The 21,781-nt window shown below is 36.7% G+C and overlaps 2 protein-coding genes across 3 annotated transcripts in view; one reads left to right on the top strand and one right to left on the bottom strand.

The window, feature by feature from the left end:
- Window positions 1-21,781, bottom strand: part of LOC310643865 (uncharacterized protein) — a 707,877-nt gene that overhangs the window by 140,046 nt on the left and 546,050 nt on the right. The gene's annotated exons all lie outside the window — the stretch shown is intronic.
- Window positions 1-21,781, top strand: part of HIVEP2 (HIVEP zinc finger 2) — a 140,237-nt gene that overhangs the window by 71,090 nt on the left and 47,366 nt on the right. Inside the window, exon 3 of the mRNA XM_083368180.1 lies at window positions 14,145-14,241. The gene's annotated coding sequence lies outside the window, so the exon portion shown is untranslated. The remainder of the gene's footprint in view (window positions 1-14,144; window positions 14,242-21,781) is intronic.

Below are 21,781 nucleotides of genomic sequence, written 5' to 3'. Positions count from 1 at the left end.
TGACCCGTCATCAGTCATCAGCTGTACAGTGAGTTTGCATGAAACAGTAGCCCAATAGGAGAGCCATTGTTTCAGCATTGCACAACTTCTCTGGAAACGGAAACTACAAACAAAGCATCCCAAATTGCTCTGCTTTGTACTATACTGTCCCTTCCCTGAGCTATTACAGTGAAGAGAAGCAAATGAATTCACAGTTAGGGGACTGAAGTTGGGTTCCTTTATGTGTACCCCATGTTGTGAATATAGTTCTTTAAGTTTTTAAAGGAAAGTTTAGGTTTTCTTGTTTGCTTTTTAAAGACCTCAGTTTGTACTCCATAGTTATCACATAGGCTGGATATGATTTCAGGAATATAAATGTGCTGTGGTATTCTAGTATTGTTATATATATTTTTGAGGATATTTAGCAATGTGACATTTTGTATATTTTCTCAGAAGTAAATTGCAAAATATATTAAGGGTGGCGGAGAGAACGTTTACTCTTGTGTACTGTGTAGCATAACTTTTTCAGTGTACTTGAATTTGATTCAAAGAAAATGAAATTACAGTAAATTAAATACACTTAATAGGATTACTTGCCATGTATTCAACAATAGGTTTTAGGGAAGCCCTAGGAGCTATGAGCCAGTAGTGTGCAGCAGCAGCCAAAAAAGCTAATATAATCCTGGATTTTATAAACAGAGGCGTAGAATCAAGATCACACAAAGTATTAGTACCGCTTTATAAAACCCTAGTAAGACCACACCTGGAATACTACATCCAATCTTGGTCAAAAAAGATGTTGAGAGTTTGGAAAAAAATCAAGAGAAGAGCAACTAAGATGATCAAAGGCCTGGAGGCTAAAACATACGAAGAGTAGCTGCAGGACTTGGGTTTGGCTAGTCTAAAGTAAAGAAGAAATAGGGGAGACATGATAGCAGTGTTCCAGTATTTGAGGGGCTGCCACAAAGGAGAGGGTGTCAAATTATTCTCCAAAGCACCAGAGGGCAGGACAAGAAACAGTGGTTGGAAACTGATCAAAGAGAGAAGCAACCTGGAATTAAGGAGAAACTTACTGACAGTGAGGGCAATTAACCAGTGGAACTGCTTGCCTCCAGAAATCATGGGTGCTCCATCACTGGAGATTTTTAAGAAGAGGCTAAACAGTAACTTGTCTGAGACAATATAGGTTCTCCTGTTTGAGCAGGGGTCTGGACTAGAAGATCTCCAAGGTCCCTTCCAGATTCTATTCTATTCTATTCTATTCTATTCTATTCTATTCTATTCTATTCTATTCTATTCTATTCTATTCTATTCTATTCTATTCTATTCTATTCTATTCTATTCTATTCTATTCTATTCTATTCTACTCTACTCTACTCTACTCTACTCTACTCTACTCTACTCTACTCTACTCGATTCTATCTCTGAAGATTTGGAGGATTTTGGGCAACTTTGTGATATTGGGTAAGGTTGCAAGCCATAAGGCAGGATTTGGCTTTTGTTTGTTTTGGGGGAGGGGTTGGTTTGTGTAAGTAAACTAATTGATGCAAAAGAAACATAACTCTTGTTTTATTTTCTTTCGGCTAATACAAATAATTTGCAAATAAAAGTTGATACAGCAAAATATTTATCTTGGTTTATTTGAGAAGATTGCTTCATCACTTTTTCTGTAATATTCCTTCTAATCTGTTGGAATTAAGTTCATTATTATGATATGTGTATGCCACAAGTACCCAAGGCCAGTCAGACGATTAGATCTGATCACTCAGAAGTGTCATTTTTCTCTTATAGTTTACTTTTGTGTTTTAAAAAACATTGCAGGGACATAACCATATGCAAATATGCTGTAGCTCAGTAATAAGGAAAGTTTTTTGGCACCCAAGAATCATCTCCCTCTTCACCAGGCTATTATTGTACAGATCTTAGTAATTTAATAAAAAAAGAAATCTTGAGTTTTCTTTTCTTAATAATAAAAGCCAATTGTACTATGCTCGTGCAAGAGCGTTTGGGAAAATATTGCAATAAAATGATTACATTTTGCAGGATATATATCCCATTGAAATTTAAACTTAAATAGCCTTTCAATCAATCAGAATAGAGCTGAAAGGGACCTTGGAGGTCTTCTAGTCCAGCCCCCTGCTCAAGCAGAAGACCCTATACCATTTCAGACAGATAGCTGTCCAGTCTTTTCTTAAAAGTAATGAAGCACCTACAAGTTCTGAAGGCAAGCTATTCCACTGGTTAATTGTCCTCACTGTTAGGAAATTTCTCCTTAATTCCAGGTTGCTTCTCTCTCTGATCAGTTTCCATCCATTGTTTCTTGTCTTGTCTTCTGGTGCTTTGGAAAAGACTTTCTGGTGCTTATTGCAAAGCACAATGTTTACAAATGGCTTACAACGGTCAATATTTATGAGACTCTTCCACTGTCTTTATTATGTCAATCTTTTTTATATTCAGGAAAATGTATTATTTAATTCTTTAAGTTTCAGAAACCGGATATATGCTGGTCTGAAAGACCTTTGTTGTTCCTGGTCACGTGACATATTGTTGTGCACAGATAACTGAAGCTTATGTATCTGGTTTAAGATTATTTAACCATTTTAAGTTTAATATTTTCTGCAAAAATGACAGTCATTTGCATAAATATGTTGTTTTGTCCGTGTCTCTCTGTGTGTGTGTGTGTGTCTGTGTGTGTGTATGTGTGTGGGCAAAAGATGTCCTTTGAACTTAACTGAAAGTGTACGGGGGTGGCTGGGTAATTAGAATTTCCTAGCGCTTTCTCTGATATGCAACCTGCAGTAAATTAGATAATGTTCAAAATCCTAGAATGTAGAAAGATAGCCATTTATTTATTATTTGTTTATTTGTTTGCTGCCCATCTCATTGTCATGCAACTCTGGACAGTTTACAGTAAAACCAATATAAAAGATTAAAACAGTAAGATAATAAAGACATTAAAATTAACAAAGGTAGCCATTTTGTATCCTAGGTTATCTGGGATCTGTAGATATACTGCATTCTGATCCATAAAAGAAAGATAATTTACATAAGCGGCTGTTAGTAACGTTAGTGTCAATAAACTTGTAAGAAAACACAAAATACATAATTTTCCTAGAGCAGGCATGTCAAACTCATGACATCATATGACATCGTGTGACGTATCGTGAATTTTCCCCCATTGCCGGCAATGGGGTGGGCGCGGTTTCAGTATGATGCATCCGGCCTTTGGGCCGGCAGAGTGACATGCCTGCCCTAGAGTCTTAAGCCACCAATTTACAGAACTTTTATTTAGACCTTATTACCAAATCATGAAAAAAATGTCCAAGTTCAGGAAAAAAGTTCTCTCATCTTTGACATTTTGATTGGCCCAATGTCTAACAATAGATTACTGTTTAGAAATTATCCTGTTTTGTGAAATCTTCTTGTGTTTTTCTCAGTGCTTTTTTTGTAAAAGAAAAAGGTGCCAGAACTCACACAAGTCATACAACCCACCTAGCCTACCCTACAAGGTTCCATCCAAAAAAGGTGCCGGAACTCCATTCTGAGCGTTCTATGACAAAAAAAGCCCTGGTTTTTCTTGTGTTTTTCTTCTGAGGTGTATCATAGCCATTCTTGACTTACAGTGCCTTAACTGAAAGTATACTATGCCGGTATAAAATAGTTGGGCTGATTCCAAAAAAATAAACAATGAGCAAATTCCCATTTGAGTAACAGCACAGTTTAAGATGTTTTATGTTTGCATAGCTAGAAAGAGTCCTAAGTGCTAGTCAAGATGCCTGAAAAATTGCCATGAATTGCTAGGTGTCTGCAGTATTTCAGCTCACCAAATGTGGTTCCAAAATAACATGAGACTCCTAAAATAACAATCCTTTAACTTGCAGTTCTGCACTGCTTGTGTGCTTGATCAAAATATTAATCAGAAGCTACAGTGAGTTGAAAACAATAAGAAAATGTTATTATGTAATTAGGAAATCTTGATTTCCGTTTGTTTTTCTCTCAAGCAAGTGTCAGCACTGAAGAATCTACAAAATAGCGTAATCAACCAGAGAGGAACTGAGCTAAAAATCCATTGCAATTTTGTATGAAAGCAAAATTTTTGAGATTTATTAAACCAGTTGCTCATATGGGTTAATAATAAGCCTGCAACTACTTAGCAACCTTTTCTTTACTGATCAGAATTTACAACTAAAACACTTGTTTTATTTCAAGTAACATTCAGATTTCAGAAATACTACTTTTTATAGAATAAACACATTTCATGCATTTGAATTTTTTTATTGTTCACACAGCAACTTCAAAACAGCAACAATAATGGAAAATGTAGGTTTCACTGTGGAATTTACTGCCCTTAAATGTACTGACAACAATGAGAATCAAGCCGCCAGTGGTTGGGACTGGAAAATTCATCATTAAATGGTGCAGGCATTAAGCAGGATACCACCTGACCATGATTTGTTACCTTCCCTGCTAACTTCCCCATTGGCTTTGCCTTGCAAATGGCGATCACGTGGGATGCTCTGCAACCATTGTAATTATGCAGTGATTAACAAAGGACGCTGCACCGGTCGTAACTGCAAAGACAGGTTGTAAACCACTTTTTTCAGTGCTGCCATATCTTCAACAAATGGTCCTAAGCGGAAGACTATTTGTATTTTATGTCTATAGATTATACTAATTATTGAATTCACAGTAAAATATCTTAGTTATTATTACACGTTAGGGAGCAGCAGTGAAAGATGAGAAAACAATGTCTTTCTGTTCAGGCTTTCAAATTGGCTATCATACAAACTAAAAACGTACTAAAATCATGACTTATATAATGGCATATATATATCAGTTAAAGTCTGTTAGCTGCCAATGTGCATGATTAGGGACATAATGCTTTCTCTTTTTCCCACCCTGTTTGTAGCCCTTCTCATATGTGCCCACATTGGAGATTTTGTGCCCCAAACTACATAATTTGTAAAAAAGATGTGGATTTGTTTCTCCATGAACTCAAAACGGAGGGGAGGGAAGGATGGGAAAACATGGCAAAGCTTACCAGACTACTAGAAATTCACAGATAACATAATAAGTTGGGTTATGGTCACTAATTCAGATGTACTATGTACTGGCAGCTTAATGTTTATTGGTATCAAATTTTGCAGTTCTCTCTTTCATAAATAGTTTGTGCTATGCTTTCACTAAGGGTATTTTTAGCTTCTTTGGGTATCATAAAAATATACAGCAGTTTTCTTCTTGTGTTGATTTTTTTAAGTATATCTCATAAGGGCATGTAGGGAATTTGGCTAGTCTTTTTAATGAATTTTGCAAATAAATACAGCTATTACTTGTTAATCAGAATTCAGTCACTTACTTGCTCTCTGTTTCATCAAAGTATTATATGTGATTTGTGTTGTTACTTTTACTCTTCACTTTAAATAAGTCTTACTGATTGTCCTTAGAGAAAGTGGGTTACAATTTAATTTGGCTCTCTTCCAATGGGGTGAATAGCCCTTAAAACTGGAGAATGTTAATCCCATTGAATCCATGTTGTCCCATTTTTATCCTAAATACTTTGACGCTATGGTATTTCATTATTATGTAGATTTTTAGTGTTTCTTTTTCCAGGACATGAGTAGTATTTTTCACTTTTAACCTTTCTTGTTTTGCTATTTTTCCTTAGCATACAATTCCCATCTGTTGTTCAGTTAGTTTGTGACTTTATAGATAATATTTATCCAAGATTGTCAGTAAAAGTTTCTTTCATTCTTACTTGTGTTATCAGTAATAGTTCTTTTCCTATTGCTTTTAGTTTTTCCAGGCATTACAATCATCTCCAAGCTTAGCTTCATTAGTTGTCCTTCAAGTAAGAAGCTTCTTATTTGACACTGCTGATTATAATTTCAGTTTCTTCTAGTTCAACATTTTATTATATAGTCTTCATATTAATTGGAGCCATTTACTTGCTTAATACTGCTTCTTGATGAGCATACAAATTCCTATTTAGGGAGATAAAATGGCTTGATATATCTATATTTTAAAGACTATGCACAGTGTTGTGGTCTACGCAGCCAAGAGTTTGGATTATCAATAAAGCACAAATAGACATCTTCTGAAGTTCCCCTTGCTTTCTCCTTTTCATCAGATGCTAGCAATGTGATCTCAGATGCCCCAGCTTCTAAAACCTACTTGTGTGTATCTTGCAATTGTTCCATGTACTGTTGAAATCTAGATTACAAAATCATGAGCATGAATTAAATTCCTGAAAAAAATGTTACTATTGCATTAGTCTGCAGTATTTATCTTTAGATGTTTGGATAATGCTTAAGGAACTAGGTTAGGAATAGAGCTTCATCTAAACCCATTCAGAGTAGTCAAATCTGACTACAGTGACAGATGGCAGAGGTATATTCCATCTGCCACTAAACTACCCATGACAACAGAGATGCAACTCATCCCGAGAGGCTACCTTTAGTGTGCTGTTAGAACTTCTGAAGCTTGAGACCAGAATACTTCAAAATTCATGTTTTCTCATGAAATTGCCTGGCTTTTAAGATCATTGGGAGGCCCTCTTCTCTGGTTTTACACCATCAGAGGGGCAATTCACTGTGAATCATAAGACAAGGCTCTTCAATGTTCTGGAACTCTCTGCCTAGCAAAGAATGGTTACATTTGCTTCTGGCAGAAAGATTTATTGAGAGAGGCTTTGGGCCTCTCATTTGTTTGGATCTGATGAGTACTGCTGTTTCTTTTCCCTAGATATGTTTTGGAGTTTTTACCTTTTTAATTATATCCTTTATATTCAAAATAAGTGCCTTATACAATTTTTAACGGAAGCATGGCATGTATATTTATATATAAGGATAGGTGGTGCAGTGGCTCAGTGCTCCATGCACCAACTCCTGCCAACCAAGCAGTTTGAAAGCATGCGAACGCAAGTAGATAAATAGGTAACACTTTTGCGGCAAGGTAACAACGCTCTTTGATGTCATGCTGGCCACATGACCACAGAAATATCTTTGGACAGTGCTGGCTCAATATCCTTGAAATAGAGATGTGCACCACCCCTTATAATTAGCAAAGATTATCAGAATAAAATCCACAGCAACTGCTTTACCTATTTTATTATTTATAAGGTGCGTTGAGGACATTGTGTTATATAGTATATAATACACCTGTATTACAGAGGTCCAATTGCATAATTATAGCTAATCTGTATTATGCAGATTTGCTGATGTTTATCAGTATTTGGTTATCAGCATTTTCAGTGGCATGGGCAATATTGTCAAAATTGTTTTATTGATTGGCATCAATCTTATATCTTTGTGTTAAGTTTTTAAACAATTTAAATTATACAAGATAGTTGTACTGGCCAGGTAGAGCAGCTCATATACCATAATGCATTATATTTTGGAGTACCAACTTGAAAGCTTTGTCCCTCTATATACTTTACTCTTTGTGTAAATGTGCATGGAGCAATTGCCATCCAGCTGTCTTTGCACATCAAGCCTGGCTAGTTAGGGCATGAAGCCCAGCTGGTGGCATCTAAATTGCTGTATTTGCTGAAGTTTGTGAGTTAAGAGGATGTGCACTTTCTAATTTAGCCTTTGGCCGGAATAAAAGATCTGACTTTATGAGCAGCAGCATATAAATGATGCTTGGCATTTTTAGAATGGGTTTATTTATAGCTTGTTTATAAAGATTTTTGTTTAATACTTTTTAGTCCAACTAATATTCTATTTCAATATAAATATATCAATAAAGGTTATAGATGAAGTCTGTAGGCAAATCTATTTATACAGTATTGGTTAATCCAAACTGAGCTGGGCTTGGGGATAAGCAGTCTTACAATCTATTTCCAGTAATATCTGCAAAAGAAAACAAAAATGTAAATATCAATCTGTTTATTATACAAAGAAGAGGGAGTCAAGCTATTCTCCAAAGCACCTGAAAGCAGGACAAGAAGCAACGGATGGAAACTAGTCAAGGAGAGAAGCAACTTAGAACTAAGGAGAAACTTCCTGACAGTTAGAACAATTAACCAGTGGAACAACCTGCCTCCAGAAGTGGTGAATGCTCCAACACTGGAAGTTTTTAACAGGAGACCGGACAGCCATTTGCCTGAAATGGTATAGGGGGTTGGACTAGATGACCTCCCAGGTCCCTTCCAAATAATAATAATAATAATAATAATAATAATAATAATAATAATAATAATAATAATAATAATAATAATAATATTATTATTATTATTATTATTATTATTATTATTATTATTATTATTATTATTATTATTATTAGAATATTCCCTTTGTGTCATAGAGAGGCTTATCTTTTAAAAAGTCTTTCAATAGTATAGATCAGGGGTAGGCAACCTCGGCTCTTTTATGAACCGAGGTTGCCTACCCCTGGTATAGATGATGATCTGGAGGTCCTCAGAATGATTTCCCCAAAATAGATATTCAAACAATGCTAACACTGATTATTAGTACTGATCCAAGATGGTCTGATCCTTTTCCATTACTATATCTGACACTTTCCCCTTGCATTTTTAATAACAATGGGCTACTGTTCATATTGATCATGTATTACTTATTATTTATTTAAAGAAGAGCTGTGGTGGCACAATGATTAGAATGCAGTATTGGAGGCTAATTCTGCTGTCTGCCAGCAGTTCAATTCTCACCGACTCAAGTTTGACTCAGCCTTCCATCCTACCAGGTCGGTAAAATGAGAAGCCAGGTTGTTCAAGTCCACAAGGCAGTTGAAAGTCTCCCAATCAAAATAAACCCACCAGGCACAATTAAATCCACAGCACAAGAGTGTTCACCAGGCAAGGAAAGTCCAGGGTTCACAAGGCACAGTGTCAAACCAAAGCGAGGGGAGAATCACAATGACCGCAAAACACACAGCTAATAAACAAACACATTGTTCCCAGCATCACCTCCATCTGCTGCTGTGCTAAATAGCCAATTTCTGGTTCAGCCAATCAAGATGGGCGAGGCTTTCTCCTCATGAGTAACCTGGTTGATTTTCACTGCTCCTGGCTTTTCTCTGCCCTACATGTTCTTGGATCAGGTGCAGAAGACAGTTCTTCTTCCTCATCCATGACCAGCTGCAGCTACATGCTTTCCCCATCTGATGCATCAGGGCTGTCCTGCTGCAGCTGTGTTTCAGCCAAATCACTCTTAGGTGGCTATTTGGAGCCATTGACCAAACTCCCCTCCTGAGGAGCCAGGAACTGGTTCATCCTCTCACCAGCTGACATCTGAAGACTTATCTGGGGAAGCGTCTGGGACAGTCATAACAGTCTCCCTCCTGGGACTCACCAAATGTAATTCCATGACAGATGGGACCACAGCATGCCTTGTCTGCCAGACATGACGGAATGGGCAGATGTAAACAGAGAGAGGTGGTCTTTAAGATAATGTGGTGGAATCACTGACTAAAGCAGAGGAGGAACTAAATAGACATTCCAGCATGAAATTGCTATGTGAGAGGAAGTGACAGAGGCCAGACTATTGAAGCCTTTATCTGCAGTTTCGTGAGGGACTGCAGTCTGACAAGATTTTTGTACATGGGTGATCAGCAATAAAGAAACTGCTTAGATCTGTTCATGGAGTTGTTCTGGTTCCTTGTGCCTGACAGATAACCTTTCCCCATGCCATGAAGGGATTTTAAAGTTAAAACTGGCACCTTGAATTGGACCTGGAAGCAAACTGGTAACCAATGCATCTCATGGAGCAGAAATGTTGTGTGTAGTATTTTAGGGGTACACATAACTGCCTACACTACTGCATTTTGCATCAGCTGAAACTTCTGGATACTTTTCAAGGGCATATTACAGAATTATACTGTACTGCATATTACAGAAGTCCAAACGAGGTGAATAGGGCATGAGTGATAGTATTTGGTTGGAATTTGTAGACATTATATCGTAAAGACTGATTCAAATAGTGGACATCGTTTGCAGATCAGATTTTCCCATATCTCTGCATGTCTTATAGATTGCCTCTGAAGGTTTTGAAGGTCCATAGAATAGATTTAGTGTGAAAAGAAAGAGAAATACTAACAGAAATCCACTCATACAGTGTTAGACAGAGCGGAGAGAAGAAAACCTGAATACTGTCAAAGAAAGTTAGACATGGACTGTTCTTGTAATGTGTTAAAATAACTACTGATACTTTTCATGCAGAATAAAAAATACAGAATAACAGAGTTGGAAGTGGCGTAGGAGGTCTTCTAGTCCAACCCCCTGCCATAGTAGGAGCCCCTTACCAGTCAGGATAAATGACTGTTCAATCTCTTCTTAAAAATCTCCAGTGTTGGAGCACCCACAGCTTCTGAAGACAAGCCATTCCACTGATTAATTGTTCTCAGTGACAGGAAATTTCTTCTTAATTTAATTTGAATCTCTCTTTGATAAGTTTGATAGGTTTCCATCCATTATTTGTCTTGCCCTCAGCTGCTTTGGAAAAAAGGTTGTCTGTCCTCTCTTCTTTGTGACCCCCCCCCCTCAAATATTGGAAGACTGCTGTCATGTCACCTCTAGCCCTTCTCTTCGTTAGACTAGACATACCAGTTCCTCATATGTTTGAAGAACGCAACTGTTCATCATATGTTTCAGCCCCTCCAATCCTAGTCTCAATCATCTTTGTTGCTGTTCTCTGCACTCTTTCCAGAGTCTCAACATCTTTTTTGTATCATGGAATTTACTTGAGTTTATAAAGGTATACTTTTAAAAATTTATATTGAATTTTGGAGTGCCAGATGAAAAGAAGGCTTAATCTAATTGTTTTCTAAATAGCTCAGAGATGGACATGCATGTTCTTTGTTAAAGAAGAGTGTGTTCCACTAGTGCAATATATTTCGTAAACAGAATCAGTCTTTGTAAACGGAGCTTAATAGGAAAGGCCTTTTTTTGTGCGGCAGTGACCAACATTTCCTTTGAAGGGGTGTAATCAGAAGAACACTATGCCTTTCATGTAATTCTTTCCTCTGTGCCTTAATTCTGGACCACATTCTTCTGCATTGAAGAAAACTGTAGATTTCAACTAGTGCAAGGAGATTGAGAATTCACATAATTATCTTTGAATAAAGTAGCAAGTAGGGCCTGCCTGATATTCTCCATCAGGCTTCCAATGACCTGGCCTTGCCTCTAGCATTCTCTGTCCATTGGGGCTATAACTCTGAAGAGGTAGCTGACTTACCCAAGTAAGCATCCCATGCAGTTAGTAAGAAACTTGCTTAATGACATGAAATGGATGACATTATAAAAAAAAATGTCCTTCTCTCTATCCTCCAATATGCCTGATAAAGCAGAGGATGCTTCCTAAAGGTTATTTTGAATACATTTAACAGGTTTTGTCTTTTGCTGGTTTTTACATTCTTATATAATTTTTTAGTACTCAGAAAGGCAAAATATACTGTCATATGAATTTATTTTAACTGGCAAAAAATCCAAAGTAGCTGGTAGCCCCTTTTCTGACTAACAAACCTTATTAAAAGACAACCTTTTGTGAAGTGTAGATTCATAAAAATACATAATAAAATACATTCATAAATACATACATAAAATACATTCATAAAATACATGTTTCTTACTATTGGAGATTAATATAGCTCTCGTCCTATAATGTTTGTCCTCCCATGGTTGCTTTTGGAAGCAATTTGTAAGGAGTAAATGACATGTGGAATAAAAACAAGTGGATGCACAACATCAAGAGAAGTTTATATATTCACTAAATGTTTGCTGATATGAGTAACAGTCAGTTAACAGTCTCACAAAAAATGATGGACTGCGCCCAGAGGTGTTTGTAAGTTCAAAATAGGAGTGGGAAATAAGAAGGACTACAAAGTTATTTTATTCAGTTTGGTCTAGCGCAGGGGTAGGCAATCTTCGCTCTTTTATGACTCATGGACTTCAACTCCCAGAATTCTTGAGCCAGCATAGTCATAAAAGAGCCAAGGTTGCCTACTCTGGTCTAGTGGTTAAGGCGCAAGACTGGAAAGCAGGAGACTGTGAATTCTAATTCTGCCTTAGGCATGAAAGTCAGATGAGTGACCTTGGGCCAGTCACACTCTGTCAGCCCAACTTACCTCACAGGGTTGTTGTTATGGGGAAAATAGGAAAAGGAAGGCATGCTGAATATGTTTGCCACCTTGAGTTATTTGTAAAAATAATAAAGGTGGGATATAAACAAACATCCCTATTTAGGCAGCTGAGAATGTGACCCTAAAATTTCCAAGCTAGTTACATTATTTTGAATATGATACTATATTTTTTATTCCCAAAGTACTGTAGTAATAGATATATTAGAAAACCTACGGTAACTTTCCTACAGCACATTATTTTACATTGAATTGGAATCACTATCAATATTTCTGCATGCCTCAAACCATATTTTTACTTTGCAATCATTCTCCTAGAAATGTAATAATAGCCAGTTGTTGGTCTGGGGTCCATTTAGTTTCCTTTTAAATCATGATTCTTTCTATGTAAATAAAATGCATGGAATTCAAAGTGAAAGCACTCTCAGTGAGTCAAGTGATCTTTTTAGCTTCCTGAGAGAATAACCCATCTCTGATTTAGTTCTTTCATCCAGGGCTTTTTTTCCTCATAGAACGCTCAGAATGGAGTTCCGGCACCTTTTTTGGATGGAACCTTGTAGGACAGGCAAGGCGGGTTGTATGACATGTGTGAGTTCCGGCACCTTTTTCTTATACAAAAAAAGCACTGCTTTCATCTATTTAAATAAAAACAAGTCTCTGAAAAAGAAAAACTGATCAGGATTTCAGAAGACAAATGAGCTCAGCCACTTTTCTTCATCTACTGTAGCACTGATATTGGCTAAATCAGGATCAGATATATTATTCACTCTTTTCAAATTTTAAAAAAAAAAAGCCTTCTTCATTCTAACAGAAATTGATGGCAGCCATCAATAGCGATACTAGCTGACATGTTGGCGGAAGAACTGACATCTTAAACTGTTATTTTCATACTCTACTCAAATAATCCTATCCTTATTAAATAAAAATTAGAATATGAAATGGGTACCAAGAAATACTGAGTTTAATTATCATTATTCTTTTTGTAAGATAATTGGCATCGCTGACTACTTGTTCTATTGTAAAATTCCTGGATTGAAAGGAGTCATGAATGTATGAATGTTTGGAATTTATCCCATAGTCCAGTATTTTTTGCTGAATTAATTGCTAATGATAGATCAACAAAACAGCAAATATATACTTGTTTATGAACTAATTTGTACATTAGATGCTGCGGAATAAAGCCTTGATTTCTCACACTTCAGCTCTTTCAAAAGGCAGCACTTTGTTTTAGTTCAGATTTAATGGCACTTTGAAAAAAATTAATTGGTATGAAGTAATCAAGCTTTATCATGTCAGAGATTAATTCATTGTATACTTGATTTCTTCAAAGGAAGAATAATGGCTCCAATGCACTCTTACATATTTAGTCTTTATCAGTTAATTTTTTTTACAGTAAAAAATGTAAAATATTAACATACAGTAAGTTTACCATATTTAAACTCCAGAATATATTTGTTACTTTTGTGCCTTTTTCTTTAATACAGAATGCATTTTGCATGCATTCTCCCTAATGTTTTTCTAGGTATACCATGCCTAATGTACACCATGTTATATATTTTTAATGTGTAAATTGCACTGCAAATTTGGATAAATATAAATACCTAAATATTAAGTGTACATTTTTTTTTCATATTTGATGAGGAACTGTGAATTAGACCTGATTTAATCCTTTCTACACATTTCTGCCATAAAAGATTTTGATATCACCATATAATAATTGTAAATTTGCAATGTGTCAGTGTACCTTTTTGGAATTCAATGAAAAAATATATGTTTCTATTTTAAGAGCAAGGGAGTACAGATTTTTGCCAGTTGACAATGCAAACTTAGAGAGAAGATCGATAATTGTATCATCATGTAATATAATGTAGATATGCAAAATAAATTATTATGTTTATATATTGTAAGATATTGGTAATTTATAACATAAAGGAAATCTGCAGAGGGAATTATACTTTATATATAAATTTTCCTTTTAAAATCCACATAGGAACCCAGCAATATAGTTTGTGACATCCCTGCTGTTACTTTATTTACTGATAACTTTTCAAATATTATGTTCCCTAAAATAGGTGCAGAAGATTATAAAGAGCCATTTTGAACTGGATTTATGAACCAAATAGTTTTACTTAGGACCATTATTCACTTGCATCTCAGATACCAACAGAGGTAAGAAAAGTACATTGTGGCCTATTACAGTACTTTTTCTTTTTAATCTAGCTGCAGAGCAAAACCTTCCTTTTACATAGGCTTTCTGATTATGAATTTCTTTCATACCTTCACTTATGTACCAAGGTCAAAGATGGAATATTGTCAAATCTGGGTGGTTCAAACACCTTTGTGGGATTGAATTGGAGATGGTTCCTCTCCAATCAAACCAGCATAGCCTGCAGGCACTGGATTTAGTCCTGAATTTGGTAGAATATAATGTTATAGTTATCGCAAAATTAGATACCAAAAGCGGAAGTGCGCTGTTTTAAAAATGTCATGGTATACTTTGCATTATCAGGAACAGTAATTTTTTTTATATAAAAAATGAAGATGTTCGTGATGAGAACTTCTTCAGAAATATTCATAATTTCATTGAGCAGAGCTAAATAAAACAGGAGATTTTATTTTTCTCTCTATATATTGCTCAGTGCCTCCAGATTTCACAAGAACACACTGTATTCAACATCTGTTAGACTGACAGAAATATTTCACTATGGTTTGAAAAGTCTGGGCTTGCATTCACCCATGTATGTAGCTCCCCTCCAATTGCACACAGAAAGGAACCAAACACATTTTTGTCTTGTTTTTTTCCGGTGAATTGCTTTCCTGTAGATGAGAATTTATTACAAAAATAATTTGTTTTCAAATTTGGAATCTTTATTTTAATGTCTGGCGTTAAATTTCAGCCTGAAGTAGGAATGTTGGTGGTAAAAGCAACTTTCTTGATAGTTTTCTGTAAAGCCCTAAAACCTGTGTGATTGCTTGTCCCTGCCTGGCCTCAGATAGCTAATAAATGTGATGTTTCAGGCTCACCCACCCCCAGCAGTGTTCAGAGCCTCTCCAAGTTTTTTTTTGGGGGGGGGGGGTAGGGTTGTGATGGGAGGAGTGCATGCTGAGGGAAAGAATGGAAAAGCACATTAACATCCTATCTAGGCATTACATCCTGCCCTGGGTTGCTATAGTGATTGTCTGAAAAAGATAACAAGAGCTGAGGTTACTCCTCCTGATTCTTCTGAGAGTGCACAGTGTTCTTAGGGAATGGATATTTAAATGCATGCAGTAACAGCAAGTGAGTACTATTTGAAAAAAATGTAAACAAACACACACAGCTGTTATTTTGATGAATATAATCTGGCCCCTGTCATGGTTAAACTTCCTGAAATGGCACAGGCTGAAAAATCAATGGAGTTAATGATAACGTGCAGGATTAGGGACAAATGCGAGACTGACTGGGCTGGCAGAGCTATTACAGCGGAACAACATATGAAAAAGGTTTGAACAACATATTTCAGTTTTCATTAGTGTTTGAGTTGTGGTCTTTCTGTGAATTGAGCCTCATAGAGATGGAACTATTATATCTTTAGAAAACTCTGAATGATAATGAGTGGTCCACTAATGGTTTGTATTATAACCCATCCAAGAGGCAAGCATATGCATGCATTTGATAGGGCTAATTTAGGTTCTCGAGGTAGCGCTGATATAATGGATACTGCTGTGCTTTGGAAATCAAAGGTTTAATTTTCGTGAGGCAGTTACAGTTATGCAATCTTTTCCAGTGAGAAAAAAAATGAGTATGTTCAAAAAGCTTAGCCTTGGTGTCTGATACAGGCACTGCTGATAAAGAGAAGCAGAAATTACAGCCAATCCTATATTGCCCTGAGCCTGAAGGTTACACACTAATGGAGTAAATGAGTGGGGTTTTTTTCCCCCTGCCCATCATCAAAGTGGATGAAACTTGTCATGTCCAACAAAAATCAAAGGCGCATTTTTATAGATTTGACTGAACTTTAGCCTGGGTGATGTATTTTCATACTGCAGGAGAACACATCTTCTTGTGTTATTTATTTACTAATATCTAGTGACTAAAATACATGAAAGAAATTGCTTTTTCCTAAATCTGACTTTTGTCTAACTAGCTTGATGGTCACCTGAGTTTTAAAGAGAAGTTTTTGCCACTTTACGTGAAGATTCAAGGAGTTAAATTGACATCTTTGGCATGCAGCAGAGATGCTTTACTAATGAATTATAGCTATTTATTTATTTTTCCTTTTCCTTTATTTATATTTTATCAGTTCATATGGAGAAAAAAGCACTTATATAAAATCAGTCAGTGCTTTTTTGCCCATATAAACTGAGAAAATATAAATATTATGTAAAAAGCATCTTGCATTTAAAATGGGTACATACCAGGAGCTGCTAGGCCACTCGGTGAGAGCTAAAAAATGAAATCCTTCACAACCATTCTTACTCCTTCAAGACTTTCACCATTGTGTATCATGATAGGTTCCAGTGATTCAAAATATTCCGGGTGTATAACGATTCTCTTGAGTATTTTGCTTTGCTTTTATTTTTTTTGTAGAAGAGTCAGATCAAAAATTGATGCAATTATATCGTTACATATGGAATACATACATTGAAATCCTTTTATACTGTGCCCTTTGATCTCCAGCTAAAACACAGATAGACAAGGACAGCTTGAAGGAGAAAATGATAGATAGATAGATAGATAGATAGATAGATAGATAGATAGATAGATAGATGATAGATAGATAGATAGATCTAACTATCTTTTTAGAAACTGAATTCTTAGAATACTTCATTTCCATGTTTTTTTAATACAGAATAAAGGATTAAAATGCATTAGTTTGTGATTTCCAATATAGCATCAATATTCAGTGGTGACTAGATATGGGAAAGTAGAGTAAAAAAGTGCTTGAATTTGGGATCATATATATCTGAAAGTAGATGTATTGATTTTAATGGAATTTATTCCATGTTTTTATATTTCATTTTCATATTAGCTTTCCAGAGTTGTTCCTGAAAGTAATTCTGTAATTCCAGTGGTATTACATGAACTCAAAATTAAAGCCTAACAAGGCCATTTAGTTTATTAAAGTTTACAGTTGCAAGAAAAAGTATGTGAAGACTTTGGGATTACGTGGAGTTTTGCATGAATTGGCCATAAAATGCGCTCTAAACGTCATGTAAGTCACAACAATATGTTTTAATTGAACATAACATGTAAACATTCACAGTGCAGGGTGGAAAAAGTATGTGAACCTCTAGCCTAATGACTTCTCCAAGAGCTAATTGGAGCCAGGAGTGAGCCAACCTTGACTCTAATCAGTGTGATGATATTGGATGTGTTGCTGACAGCTGTCCTGCCTTTTAAAAACACACACCTGTTTTGGGTTTACTGGTCTCAAGAAGCACTGTCTGATGTGAACCATGCCTCGCAGAAAAGAGCTCTGAGAAGACTTACAATCAAGAATTGTTGACTTGCATGAAGCTGGAAAGGGTTACAAAAGTATCTCCAAAAGCCTTGATGTTCATGTGTCCACGGTAAGACAGACTGTCTACAAATGGAGAAAGTTTAGCACTGTTGCTACTCTCCCTAGGCGTGGTTGTCCTGTAAAAATGACTGCAAGAGCACAGCGCATAATGCTTAAAGTAAAGAAGAATCCTAGAGTGTCAGCTAAAGACCTACAGAAATCTCTGGCACATCCTAACATTTTTGTTGACACATTTACAATAAGGAAAACATTAAACAAGAATGGAGTACATGGGAGGACACCACGGAGAAAGCCATTGCTGTCCAAAAAAAAATATTGCAGCACGTTTGAAGTTTGCAAAAGAGCACCTGGATGTTCCACAGCACTACTGGCAAAATATACTGTGGACAGATGAAACCAAAATTGAGTTGTTTGGGAAAAACACACAACACTATGTGTGGAGAAAAAAAGGCACAGCACACCAACATCAAAACCTCATCCCCACTGTAAAACACGGTGGAGGGAGCATCATGGTTTGGGGCTGCTTTGCTGCCTCAGGGCCTGGACGGATTGTTGTCATTGATGGGAAAATGAATTCCAGAGTTGAATATCAGGACATTTTGCAGGAAAACGTACGACCATCTGTCCGCCAACTGAAGCTCCGCAGAGGATGGGTGATGCAACAGGACAATGACCCAAAGAATACAAGTAATTCAACAAAACAATGGCTTCAACAGAACAGAATACCCCTTCTGGAGTGGCCCAGTCAGAGTCCTGACCTCAACCCGATTGAAATGCTGTGGCATGACCTTAAGAGAGCGATTCACACCAGACATCCCAAGAATATTGCTACACTGAAACAGTTTTGTGAAGAGGAGTGGTCCAAAATTACTCCAGATCGTTGTGCAAGTCTGATCTGCAACTACAGGAAACGTTTGGTTGAGGTTATTGCTGCCAAAGGAGGGTCAACCAGTTATTAAGTCCAAAGGTTCACATACTTTTTCCACCCTGCACTGTGAATGTTTACATGTTTTGTTCAATTAAAACATGACAACAGCTAATGTTTGTGTAGTATTATTTTAAGCAGATTGTGTTTTTCTATTGTTGTGACTTACATGACGTTTAGAGCGCATTTTATGGCCAATTCATGCAAAACTCCATGTAATCCCAAAGGGTTCACATACTTTTTCTTGCAACTGTATGTAGAATTTTGAATTACAACAACATTAGTATACATTGGCATCTATTGGAAAAAGAGCTATTTAGTTTTTGTGAGTTGATATGGTAGATTTTCTTAGTATTCCTGTGTTTAGTGTTTTAGTGTGATAAAATAATTAAAAAGACATTCGGTAAGGAGGTAAACTTCTCCATTTTTCAGTGTAATGTATGTATGGATAAAAATGATTTGTAACCAAAATTATCTAATACAAAGTACTGTGATCTTTGAAAAAATATGTCTAAGCGACACATTGATTTAGGGAAATAAGTGTAGATAGATAGATAGATAGATAGATAGATAGATAGATAGATAGATAGATAGATAGATAGATAGTGGTTAACCATATAGCCACTTAGTCGACAGCTCAGGTTTGAGACCCAAGCACCATGCAATGGGGTGAGCTCCTGTTACTCACCCAGCTCCTGCCAACCAAGCAGTTTAAAAGCATGCAAATGCAAGTAGCTAAATAGGTACCACTTTGGTGGGAAGGTAACAGTGCTCCGTGCATCATATTCACATAACCACAGAAATGTCTTCGAGAAGCACTGGCTCAATGGCTTTAAAATGGCAATCACTAAAATTTGCAGGGATTCCTTTACCTACCTTCCTTCCTTCCTTCCTTCCTTCCTTCCTTCCTTCCTTCCTTCCTTCCTTCCTTCCTTCCTTTCTTTCTTTCCTTCTTTCTTTCTTTCTTTCTTTCTTTCTTTCTTTTTCTTTCTTTCTTTCTTTCTTTCTTTTTCCTTTTCATGACTTTCTTCTTTAAAGAGGATCACATGGGTTATTTCTCTGAAAACATTCTTACTGGAAGTAATAATCCTTTGCGTATAATCAAATATCATGCAACCATACTTTTTCAAACATTGAGAGAAACATAGTACAATAGGCAAAATGGTGATGCTTTTTTTTCCACTATAATTTTCCCATGTCAATTCCTGAAAAGCATTTTCCAAAAGGGAAAGAAGAGGAAATCCAACAAGCAGCCCCTCAATATGCATGCAGGTGATTGCCTGTGAAAGAGAAGGTTGAAATGACAATACCTTGTCAATTTCAGTCCTATATGTTACTCCTGAATGATTGAGAGGGAGATGCAAAAGGTTTGTCCTTAATTTCACTTAGAGGACCTGTTAGGTCTGTGAAAAATGAGAAACCAGAAAAGGATGAAGCATATGTCGAGGAACAAATTAGAGGCTGTTGAATGAGGTACAGGAATGAGGTCCAGCCCAGCATTGGCACAAAAAAATTACATGAAAATGCCTTGACAATTCCATTTACAACAAAACCAAACCAAACCACAAACACCTGAATCTTGGATGTTATGATTCCTTCCAAATACGATGCTGGCTGCACCCTTATTTCTGAATCAAATTATTGGTAGCCTTTTTAATTTCCCTTCCTACTGAGGGAAGTCAGCTCCCCAGAGAAGGAAATATTAAAAGGACAGAAAAATGTATTTCCTAAAAAGAAATTGAAGAACCAGGAAAGCAGGCTCAGTTTTCTTAATAGTTTCAGGTCTCCTTCCCCCCAAGCAGAAAACCAGTTCTATAGACATGCAAATGTGACCCATAGAGAAGGTTGGAACTAGACACTTAGGAAAGACAAAGACATACCCCAGCCCCAGGGAGGCAGGGGCTGGGACATACCCACCACCAGCAAGATTCCTAGCAAGATTCCTAGAGGGGCCCACCTGGACTAAGGACACACAGGAAATAGCCTCAAACAGGAACAGGAAATAACCAAACAATAGAGTCCAGGGGGTATAAAAACCCACTACCCACATGTGTTCAGTCCTTTTTTTCTGGATCCACCTTCCTGTTTGGCTTTCCTCTGCAATAAACTGTAACCCTCTTCCCAAAGCAGTCGCCATGTTGTTTATCCCCGGCTTGGATGGAACCATGATGAAGACTTTTCTTCCAACACTACCACTCTTAGTTCTCTCTACCCAATAAAGTGTTTAGTTCTTTTGAGAAGATTATGTTCAGTGCAGTGCTGTCTGCACTCAAGTATTTTATAAGTAGAATAACCAAAATTTGGATTTTTCCTTCTCCGAGATTTGAACATTTATAGGAGATACTTAATCATACTCATTTTTAATCCCTTTGCTTTGCTGCTGATTGCCTTGATAGCGATGTCTTCTACTACAGCTGATGCAATAATCGGTCCCTGCCCCCTCCATGCACACTTTGGAGAAAGAATGGAGGACAGAAAGATTGTTATGACTTCCTGAAGTGCTTAAGGTGTATAACCATGGAGCAGCAGCCTTGCCAGGGAAAATCAGTAGTATAGATAGGAGCCAAGAAGTGGAGTCATCCTGGTCAGAACACTTTTCCTTTCTGTTGGTTCTCTTTAAATGATATATTCACTGATATTTTTTGAGTGCCTTCTGTTGTATTACACAGGCTTGCTGTGTTATGCATATCGCTAGTAATAATGCTTCCTTCAATCCATTGCTATTCGGAAGCTGAATATGTTCCAAGCTGGCAAGGAATCTGGTCCATGTTAGGTTTCATCAGATGGTTATATGCTGTTTTGAATTGGATACTAGTGGAACAAATATACATGGGCTGATGAGGTACACTATTCCACTTATTTTTGCCAGAATGCACACACATATGGCATCCTGTGGCTATTTGGCCACATGGTTTGGATAAAGAAAAGTGAGACAGAGAGATATTTGGAAGATTAATAAGATGGCAGCTTTCTTTTTCCTGCCCTATGTGCCTTCACCCTTTACTGGTGAAACAGCAAATGCAATTTAATGGCAAATCATGAACTTCTGAATTTGATCCAGAAAAAGACAACAGCTAAGCAGGGAAGCAGAAGCAGAATTTTCCTAGAAATGTGCAGTTATGTATTGCACAAGGTCCTGGACATCTTGTAAACATACAGTATGTTTGCTGTCAGTCTGGACTCTTGGGTCCTTTCAAAAGAAGATTCTGAATTAAGTAGTCTTGGATTTCTGAAATTAAAAATGCACTCATTGTTCCAGGAAGCAGTAGTGATAGGGGCA

This window comes from Vipera ursinii (assembly GCF_947247035.1).
Source record: "Vipera ursinii genome assembly, chromosome: 1".
Lineage (NCBI taxonomy): Eukaryota > Metazoa > Chordata > Lepidosauria > Squamata > Viperidae > Vipera > Vipera ursinii.
This window is presented reverse-complemented; position numbering and strand designations above follow the sequence as displayed.